Below are 10417 nucleotides of genomic sequence, written 5' to 3'. Positions count from 1 at the left end.
AGCTCTCTCTGCCTTGTTTTCCTCAGTAAATCTAAAAGCACCATACAGAGAGGCCAGAGTGTGGCTGTGAAGGGTGTGGCCTTGTCTTAACACCATGATCAAATTTTCCCATTTTGAAGGCAAAATATCACAAAATTTTTCAAGCAAAATTTCTTTGTCTTTTGTGACACAAAGAGCTTTTAATTGATTGACCAAATTTGTAAACCTTAGATATGTTTCAGTTAAAGATTCATTTGGTAATGCAAAAAATACTTCATATTTTTTATTCAAAGACACTTTTCTTGTGGTGACAGTTTCCTTTGTTCCTTCAAATTGTGTTAGCAATTCTTCCCACATCAACTTAGAATTATCAAGTAAAACAAGAGTAGGTTTCAAACTTTCTGGGACAGCAAAGAGAATCATGTTTTGTAATTTGGAATCTAGGTCAGCCAAATGATGATCTTCTTCTGACCAATGATCTTTCTCTTTGGGTGTTAACCTAGGGGTCCCATCTTGGTTAAAAACGACAGTTGATGCATTCATGGGAACATAAGGACCTTCAACAAGAATGGTGGTCAAGTGTCTTTCAACACCAGCGATGTACTTGAGCATACATGCCTTCCAAGTAATGAATGTGTCACTATTTCCATTAAATTTAGGTACCGGATTATTTGGAAAGTGAACATGAACACTGGGTTGAACTGGTGGTGGAGGGGGTGGATTTTGATTCATATTGGCATTTGGGTTAGGATTCGGTTGTTCGGTTCCAAACATCTTGTAGGATCAAAACAGGTATAGCAATTTAATGATTTAACCTGGGAGGCTCTGATACCAAATGTAAGTCCACCTAACAAGATATACAAAGATCAGGATATAACAAGATATAAGGTTAGACGATAATAATCACAAGTTATATCAAGAAACCCGACTGTCAAGTAAATCGAAACTAGACATGACTAGTTAGACTTACGATCCAGATAATGGATAAGAGTAATAAATTATAATTGCTTGAAACTATAAAAATTACTAAATATAATCAAGTATTATGGCAATGAGTCGAGATGTACTTTTCAATGTATTTTATTTATTGCTATAAACAAAATACAAGAGTTGTTGCGGAACAAAGATAATCACACTTGTGAAAGTATCTAAACAACCCCAGAAATACAAATGATCTATGCGACGAGGAATTACTCATAAGAATACTTAGAGTAATAACACACGTTGCAATTGCCAAAGTTCCAAGCCATTTTGCAAGTGTGAGAAGTCTTATATTTATAGGCAAACTTGTCCTAATGACATGGCAATATGCCGTACAAAATATGGTTGGATGGATTTGTGGGACAAATCCATAACATGCTTGTTTAAGGTAAAGTATGTAAGATTCTTTGATGTGACTTGACATACTTTATTCCCAACCGTTTGCTAAAACTTTCCCAATCCCAGGTTGATAGTAATTAACCGGGTAAAGGTAGTTAAAGCTGCAAAAAGACTTTCCTCGTAATCAGTGAAAAAGTGTTGTAAGTACTTTTTCACTGAGCCTCTTCAGATTCAACTTCAGGTAAGATCTTCTCTGAGCTCTGCTTCTGAGATGATCTTCTTCTTCAGTCTTCAGTTTTTGACTTTCGTCTGAACGTCTTCAGTGTTGGTTGATTCTGAATCTGATGTGAAGCTTCAGTGAGCTTTATTCTGAATGACTTCAGAATCCTGAGCAAACTTTCTTCACTGAGCCTCAACTATTTTGAACAAATTATACTTAGTCGATTTTCGACCTAACATATTATCTAGGTTCCGCAACAACCTTGTATTTTGTTTATACATCAATAAATAAAATACACATTGAAAATTACTTTCATGCTCCACCTCATTTAACTTGTTTATTTATTGCTTAAGTCTTGTATTTACTTATTTATATTCTTGCATTTATATTTACGTAAATACTAGTCCTTATCTAGTGCATACTTGACTTGTTGTATTTTACACTCGTGGGTTAAACCATTGGTGAGGGACTTCACAATTGGTATCAGAGCAGGTCGCTAAAACAATTGCTAGATCTGCTATTAACTGATGGCAACCCCAGAAAATACACAAGGTGTTGGATCTGACACTAATGAAACTACTGCTAATATTGACCCTCCTGTTTCACCTCATAATGTTAACAATAATCCACCACCTCTTCCTCCTCTTGTTTCTCCACATGTGCATGTGCATTATTCTAATACTCCCTGTCCCAAATTCAGTGGGATTGATGAGGAATTTAGTACGTGGAAAGCAAGAGTTTTACTTCATGCTACTGGTATTGATAGGAATATGTTAAAAACTTTAAATGAAGGAGCTTATATTCCCAGAAATCCTATTAATCCTACTCTTTATCCAAGTGGTTCAAGGACTGGGAGGGAAAAGAGAGAAGAACATTGGTCTGAAGAGGAGAGGAGACTTGTATCTCACGAAACACTTCTCAGAAACATGATCCTTGGGGCTGTTCCAGAAACTCTTATTCCCACACTAATTCTTTATCCCAATGCTAAAGTATTATGGGATGAATTAGTTAACCAGTATGAAGGAGGTGATGACATTGTTAGCACCAGAAAAGTATCTTTAAATAAGAAGTATGAGTCATTTTTTGCTTTGCCCAATGAATCATTAACTAGTACTTATACTAGATTCATGTCAATTGTAAACCAGTTGAGGGCTCTTGGTGTCAATAAAGACAAGGATATACTTCTGGAAAAGTTTTGTGACATTCTTCCCACTAAATGGTCTCATATGATTTTGGTTTTAAGACAAGGAAAAACACTTCACACACATACACTTTTAACTCTGTACGGTGCTTTTAGATTTACTGAAGAAAACCAAGCTCAAAGAATTGAGGCTGAAAAAGAAGCTTTAAACCATGCTTCAGACCATGCTGCTGTGACCAGTCATTCTGGGCCACCATGTGCAGCCTTATTATCTTCAGAGAATGTATTCTCAATGAAGAAGATGATGTCTGATCTTATGGTGTCTGGAGTTATTAATAACACATCTCCAGATTGTGAGAAAGATGACAGTGATGATCTGATGGCCATGATTGCTAAAACTTTTAATCGTTTCAAAGCAAGAGCCAATAGACCCACTGGAGACAATGTACCCAGTTCTTCCACTGATAAGACCAATTTGACATGCTTTAAGTGTGGCAGAAAAGGTCATTTCATGAAAGAGTGCAAGTCCAGTCATTATGTCTCACAATCTGGTCCACCAACTTCTTATAACAAGCCTGAAGATAATTATAAGCATAAATACAAAAAGCTTAAGGCTCAGATTGCACTTATGGCACAACAAATGGAAAATAACAATAATAATAAGTGCATGGTTGCTGAAGAAGATCAGATTCCCTCTGATGACTCATCAGTCGATGAAGAGGAGGAAAGAGATTGTTGTTATATGGCTCTGGCTAATGAAAAGCATCTTGTGACGGACATTGTGATTAAAAAGGTTAGTGATTATGATAAAGAAATCGATCCAGAATTGAAACTAGATATTGCTGAAGCTCTAAGTTCAGATTTAAATTTTGTGGAAACTGTCAGATTTGATAGCTTAAACGGTATTGAAACTGATTCCTCAGAAAACTTTGTTCTAAAATCTAAACTAAAAGCACTTCAAGATATTGAACTGGCATTTCAAGCCCAGGTGTTGGTAACTGAACAACTTTGTCAAGAAAAAGAGGAATTAGAAAGAGTTTTAGAAAGTGAAAAACAAGTCATAAAATCCTGGCTTGAAACCAAAAAACCCTATGATGTAGCAGTCAATCAATATCCATCACAAAAACTAGCATTTCAAGATGGAAACATTCATGTTGCTGCCTTAATTCCTGTACTTGATAAATTGCCAGAGAAGGCCCGACCAGAAACAATTTATGATGAACCAACCACACCCAAAGCATGTATAATTCCAGCTGATATCCAAGTGGTTAATACTGGAGTACCCCAGATGACTGCTCCAGTGAAAAAGAAAGTCAAAAATTCTTTGCCACAGACTGCTTCCAAAAATCCCCAGATTAAAAGGAAAATTCCCAGTCCTCCTTCTAAGCCGAAAATCCAGTCATCTGGAAAGGCTAAGGAGTCATCTGAAAATGAAATTTTGTTAAGATTGGAAAGCCAGTTTCAACTACTAGCTCGTCAAGTTAAAAGTTGTAATGCAAGACTGAACAACTTTGAGGGTACTTCATCTAGCCCAAAACAAATTTCAAAACCATTTTCCAAGAAAAATAAAAATGTATCTTCCAAAGAGGATAAGAAAAAGGTTTCTGAACTATCTGTTCCAATATATTTTGATAAACCCAATGTTGAAAAACGAGAACTCGACCAGATACCAACAGGGGTCCACAAGGCTGGATCCAGAGAACCCATCAGTCGATGGGTTCCCAAATCTAACTAACTAATTTGGTGGGTGTGCAGGGCGATCGAAAGAAGTATATTTGGTATCTTGAAGCGCTGCTGGCAAGACTATGACCGGATGTAAGACCCTGCTGGAGGAGTTCACCATTTCTGAAGGACCCTCCATTACTTTTGGGAATGATGGTTGTGGAAAGACTGAAGGGTATGGTGTTCTGAATGATGGAAAACTCAAGTTCAGACAGGTGGCTTATGTTAATGGTTTGAAATATATCCTAATAAGTGTGAGCCAACTGTGTGATGATGGCTACCAGGTGTTGTTTAATGTCTCTCAGGGCATTGTATTTAACAAAGATTGGAAGGTAGTATTGATTGCTCCCAGAAAAGGGAATGTGTATGTAATGAATAAGGAAAGCTCACCTTCAGAGCAATGTTTCTATACAAAGGCTGATGAAGACACAAACTGGTTATGGCACAAAAGGTTATCCCATTTAAATTTTCAAAAATATTAACAAGTTGTCCAGAAAACAACTTGCAGATGGAATACCTTCAGTTTCCTTCATTCAAGAAAGGCCATGTCCAGGATGTGAAAAAGGAAAGCAGAAGCGAGCCAGTTTTAAGAAGACCAAGCAGAATTTTAGCATAACTGAACCTCTTCATATGCTTCATATGGACCTCTTTGGTCCAGTGAACGTTCAGACACTTGCTGGTAAAAGATATACCCTGGTAATTGTTGATGAATACACCAGATACTCTTGGGTTATTTTTTTAAGGTCTAAAGGTGATGCTGCTGCTGAAATCATCAGTCACATCAAACAAATTGAACTCAAATACAAGCATAAAGTGTGTCAGCTAAGAAGTGATAATGGAACAGAATTCCAGAATGCAACTCTAGAGAAATTTTGTGCTGACACTGGCATCTCTCAGAATTTCTCATCAGCTCGTACGCCAGAACAAAATGGTGTTGTAGAAAGGAAGAATCGTACACTGATAGAAGCTGCTAGGAGTATGCTTGCTGAATCTGGTCTCCCAACTAGTTATTGGGATGAGGCAATTGCAACTGCTTGCCACACCCAGAACCGATCAGTTTATGTTAAAAGACACAAGAAGACTGCATATGAAATGCTCAGAAAAAGGAAGCCAAATATTGGCTATTTCCAAGTTTTTGATGTCCAGTTTATATCCTGAACGATTCAAGTCAGTTAGGCAAATTCGATGCCAAAGCTGATGAAGGATTTTTCTTGGGGTATTCAGAAATTCGAAAAGCCTTCAAAGTCTACAACAAAAGACTGAAGAAAGTTCATGAGTCAATTCATGTCACATTCGATGAATCCAATGAAGCTGATTTAACCCCAGTAATTCCAATTGTCTTCGATAAATCTGATCCTATCAACTACAATAAAGATTTATCTAAAGAAGTTTCCAGTCATCCTGATCTGGACCCTGTTCAAAAGGTTGTACCACCCAGTAGTACCTTGATCTATCCTTCAATAAGCTTCAAACTACCCTCTGAAGTTACCATTGGATCAGATATTCGTACTACTCTCCCAGTAGCAGTTTCAGTTGAATCTATACCAGTTCTCCAGAACTCTTAATCTCTCCAGGATACTGATCCAGTACTCCAGGAAATGCCACAAAATGATGAATTTTATGATGCAAATCGTAATCTTACAGATTCAGATGAAGATGTGGAAATTGTCTGGCAAGACCCTTTACCTGATGCAACTCCAGAGGGAAATCAATCGAATCCGTGCACTGATGTTATTGTTCATAATCCTGGTCATAACTCTAAGTGGACAAGAGCTCATCCAATTGATCAGATAATTGGTAATGCTTATATGTCAGCTTCTTATCACTGATAGAACCGAAGAAGATTGATGAGGCAATGGAAGATCCAAAATGGGTTATTGCTATGCAAGAAGAACTTAACCAGTTCGAGATAAACAAGGTATGGAATCTGGTGCCCTTTCCTACTGGAAAGAAAGAACCTATTGGCACCAGATGGGTTTTCAGAAACAAGGTTGATGAAGATGGGCATGTGATCAGAAACAAAGCCAGATTGGTTGCCTAGGGGTATGTTCAATCTGGAGAAGATTTTGATGAATCATTTACTCCAGTGGCGAGACTCGAAGCTATCAGAATGTTTTTAGCATTTGCTGCTCATCACAAGTTCAGAGTCTACCAGATGGATGTAAAAAGTGCATTTTTGAATGGAACACTTGAAGAAGAAGTGTATGTCAAGCAACCACCAGGATTTATCAATGAAAAACATCCTCACTGGGTGTATCGTCTGGACAAAGCACTTTATGGTCTCAGACAAGCCCCAAGAGCCTGGTATGACACTCTGACTAAACACTTACTGGCACATGGTTTTAAGAGAGGTGCAATTGACAATACCTTATTCATTTTTTGGGAAAAAGGTAATCTTCTACTGGTACAAACTTATGTTGATGATATTATTTTTGGTTCTACTGATGAAAATATGTGCAAGAAATTTTCAAAAATAATGTCAAAAGAATACGAAATGAGTTTAATGGGTGAATTAACATATTTCTTAGGTCTTCAGATTAAACAAACCAGTGATGGTATTTTTATTAATCAAGAGAAATATGTTAGAGATATATTAAAGAAATTTGATATGAATTCTTCTTAAACTAAATCAACTCCAATTTCTGCACCACTAAACTTAAATTCAGATCTTGATGGTAAGCCAGTGAACATCACTACCTATAGAGGAATAATTGGTTCACTGATGTATTTGACTGTCAGTAGACCAGATATAATGTTTGCAACATGTTTATGTGCCAGATATCAGGCTAACCCAAAGAATCTCATATGCTTGCTGTAAAGCGCATACTGAAGTACCTTAAAGGTGTCCCAAGTTTGGGCCTTTGGTATCCCAAAGGTTCAGGCTTAGATTTAATGGGTTATTCAGATTCAGATCATGCAGGTTGTAAGATAGATAGGAAATCCACTACTGGTGGATGTCATTTCCTTGGTGGCAAACTGGTAAGCTGGACGAGTAAGAAGCAAACTTCAGTTTCACTCTCTACTGCTGAAGCTGAATATGTATCTGCAGCCAGTTGTTGTGCTCAGATACTCTGGATGAAGAACCAGTTGCTTGATTATGGTCTTATGTATACAAAATCTCCTATTTTTTGTTATAATACCAGTGCCATTGCTATCTCAAACAATCCAGTCATGCACTCCAAAACTAAGCACATCGATCTCAGGTATCATTTTATTCGTGATCATGTTATGAAAGGTGACGTAGAAATTCATTTCATCCCTACCGACAAACAACTCGCTGACATTTTTACTAAACCTCTGGATGAGAAAAATTTTTGTTATCTTGTTGGTGAGTTGGGAATGTTGAACCCATAAATCTAGAACCTTTGTTATGAACGCCTTTGTGACACTGACAGGGTTCTTTGATTCCAGATTTATAAATCTATACCAGTAAAGCTATCGAACGCCTTTGTGATACTATCTTTGCACTGATAGATTTATAGATCACCATTCCAGGGGGAAAGACTCAGACCAAATTTTATTTTTTTATCTAAGTTTCAGGGGGAATTTATTAATTTATTAATTTATTTTCTCACTGTACAAATTTTTCTAAAAATGTTTCTAGTACCTTGTAAATGTGTCCCTCTCATTAATACTGGACAAGTTGATGTGCATGTTTGAAGTAACTTCAGTTGCTTTGTAAATGTGTCCCTCTCATTTGTTTATATTAGTTGATGTGCGTGTTTGAGGATTACCAGAATGGTTAAATCTGGGTAGTTACTGGAGTGTCCCTTTAGTATACCATTAATGCATATTCTACTGGACTAATCCACCAGTGAAACTAGAGTGACTAGTCATCCTCCAGATGCATTAAATTGAGTCTTGGTTCGTCAGTCATAACAATTTCAATACTTGGTCTAAGCAACATTTTCGTTAGTGGGAAACTATCTTTATCTTACGTGGCATAGATTTTTTTCTAATAAAATGATGGTTTGTTACCTTGGGAAGTTAAAAAGTTGAAATATGAGTTTTGTGGGCTGTCAAACGTCCCTGTTGATGGATGAATTTAATGCGGATCTCAAAAGCCGATGAAAAACTGTTTTGTATAAATTCAAAATAACCTTTTGAAATCCAATAGTTATTTTCTCTTTCTTCTATAAATACCCTAATCCTATCACTTTTTACATTTTCTTCGAAAATCTTAACTCCCAATTTCTTACAACTCTTTCATTTACTTCTTCCTTCAATTCCAATCATCAATCTCTTTCTTATTAACTGCAAATTCCTATCATCAATTCTTTCTTAAATTCTTCATTTTCTTCAAAACCCTAAAATTCCTTTCACTTTCAACTTCAATCTCAATTTCCAAATGGCTCCAGACAAGCAAGCACAGAAAGAAACCTCTTAACAAATACATACAACCCTCCTGAACGAGTTGACAAAGCTCCTGGCATTATCATTGATACTGATAAAATGAGAATCAATATGCATAATTGGATGGCAAAGTTGGCCGGAACTCATGACCCCCAATCTCTCATTGGCCGACTCAATGTATTCTTTCTCAGTTCTCCTCTTTATGGAGCCCTAACCATGAATCCTGGCAAAATATATCATGGTTATCTTTGTGAGTTTTGGTTCACGGCTCACTTTCAGGATGGTGATGATGCCACCATTCATTATACTCTGAAGAGAGGAAGCGTTCCTCTAACTTTAACAGTTGATTCATTCAGAACGGCGCTTGGAATGAATTCCTTGTCAGTGAATGAGTTGCCACTCCTTCTTCCAATTGGATTGAATCATAGGCAGGTGTGTCGGGAGATGGGACACACAGATATTGTTAATGAGCATGGTGCTCTTAAGAGGAAAGGTACTATATATATGAGTAGGTTGTCTGACTCATGGAGATACTTCTTTACTCATATTGTCTCTTGTTTAGGAAGTGGGTCTGGAGGATTAGATCAGATTAATCAAACCCAGTTGTTAATAGCTTATTGTTTATGGTATGGGTTAAGGGTTGATTTTGCCCAAATTCTGTTCAATGATTTGGCTGATAGACTAAGGGCACACAAAAGAAAAGCAAATGTCCCATTTATTAGGTTTTTGTCTATTATTTTCAAAAGAGAACTGGGTGATGATTATGAAAGCAGTTCGAGTAATTTTTCAATGGCTGAGTATATAAGTGATCTGAAGCATTTGGTGTCAAATAATCTGGAAGTTGATATGCCTGAAGCTATGATGAATAATTTTAGAAGGGAAGTTGTTGTTAATGATGATGAAAATATTGCTGATGAACAAAATGCTGAAATGGTTCCTCAAGAAACTCAAGAGGTTCCTAATCCAGAGCAGTCTTTCCTCTCTATTCCATCAAACATCTCTTCTAGACCAAGAACTAGGCTTAGAAGACTTAGAAGAAGGGGAAATTTGGTCATTCCCAGTAATACTGAAGCCAACCATCCAGATTCCTCCCAACAGGAAAGGGAGAGGCTGCAAGCAACCACCATGTCTACTCTAAACATTGAAAGACAAACTGGTGTCACTGGAGCCTCACCTCCAGTAATTCCAATTCCACACTCTACTGCTGGAGACATTATGAATCTGGATGGATCCTTGATTGTGGAGCAGGTTCAGCCACAAGTGAATGAATGTGTACAGGTGAATGTTGAGGAGCAGGAAGCCCAGATTGTTTTAAACAGAAGTGTTGGTGAGCAACTGGTAGAAGAAATGCCAGATTTTGAAATGGAGTCTCCTATTTCTGATCAAGACTTCGATGAAGATATGGATTTCCTTCGTGATGATGACTTAAACATTGAAAGATCTCCCAGTCACATCACCAGTGCAGTTGTTGAAGAATTAAATACAACAGTTTCACCACCACCATCCTCTCCAATCCAAAATGAAAATCAAGCACCACCAGAATCATCAATTCGAACACCACCTCCTACAAATCCTCCTTCTCCACAAAATGCTCAACAAATTTCTGAACCATTGGTGGAATTGGAGACTGTCAACCAGAATGAAGAAATTACAAGGGTTGAAGCTCCAGTATCTCAAGCCAC

Source organism: Erigeron canadensis, chromosome 6 (genome assembly GCF_010389155.1).
Source record: "Erigeron canadensis isolate Cc75 chromosome 6, C_canadensis_v1, whole genome shotgun sequence".
In the NCBI taxonomy this organism is placed as follows: domain Eukaryota; kingdom Viridiplantae; phylum Streptophyta; class Magnoliopsida; order Asterales; family Asteraceae; genus Erigeron; species Erigeron canadensis.
This window is presented reverse-complemented; position numbering follows the sequence as displayed.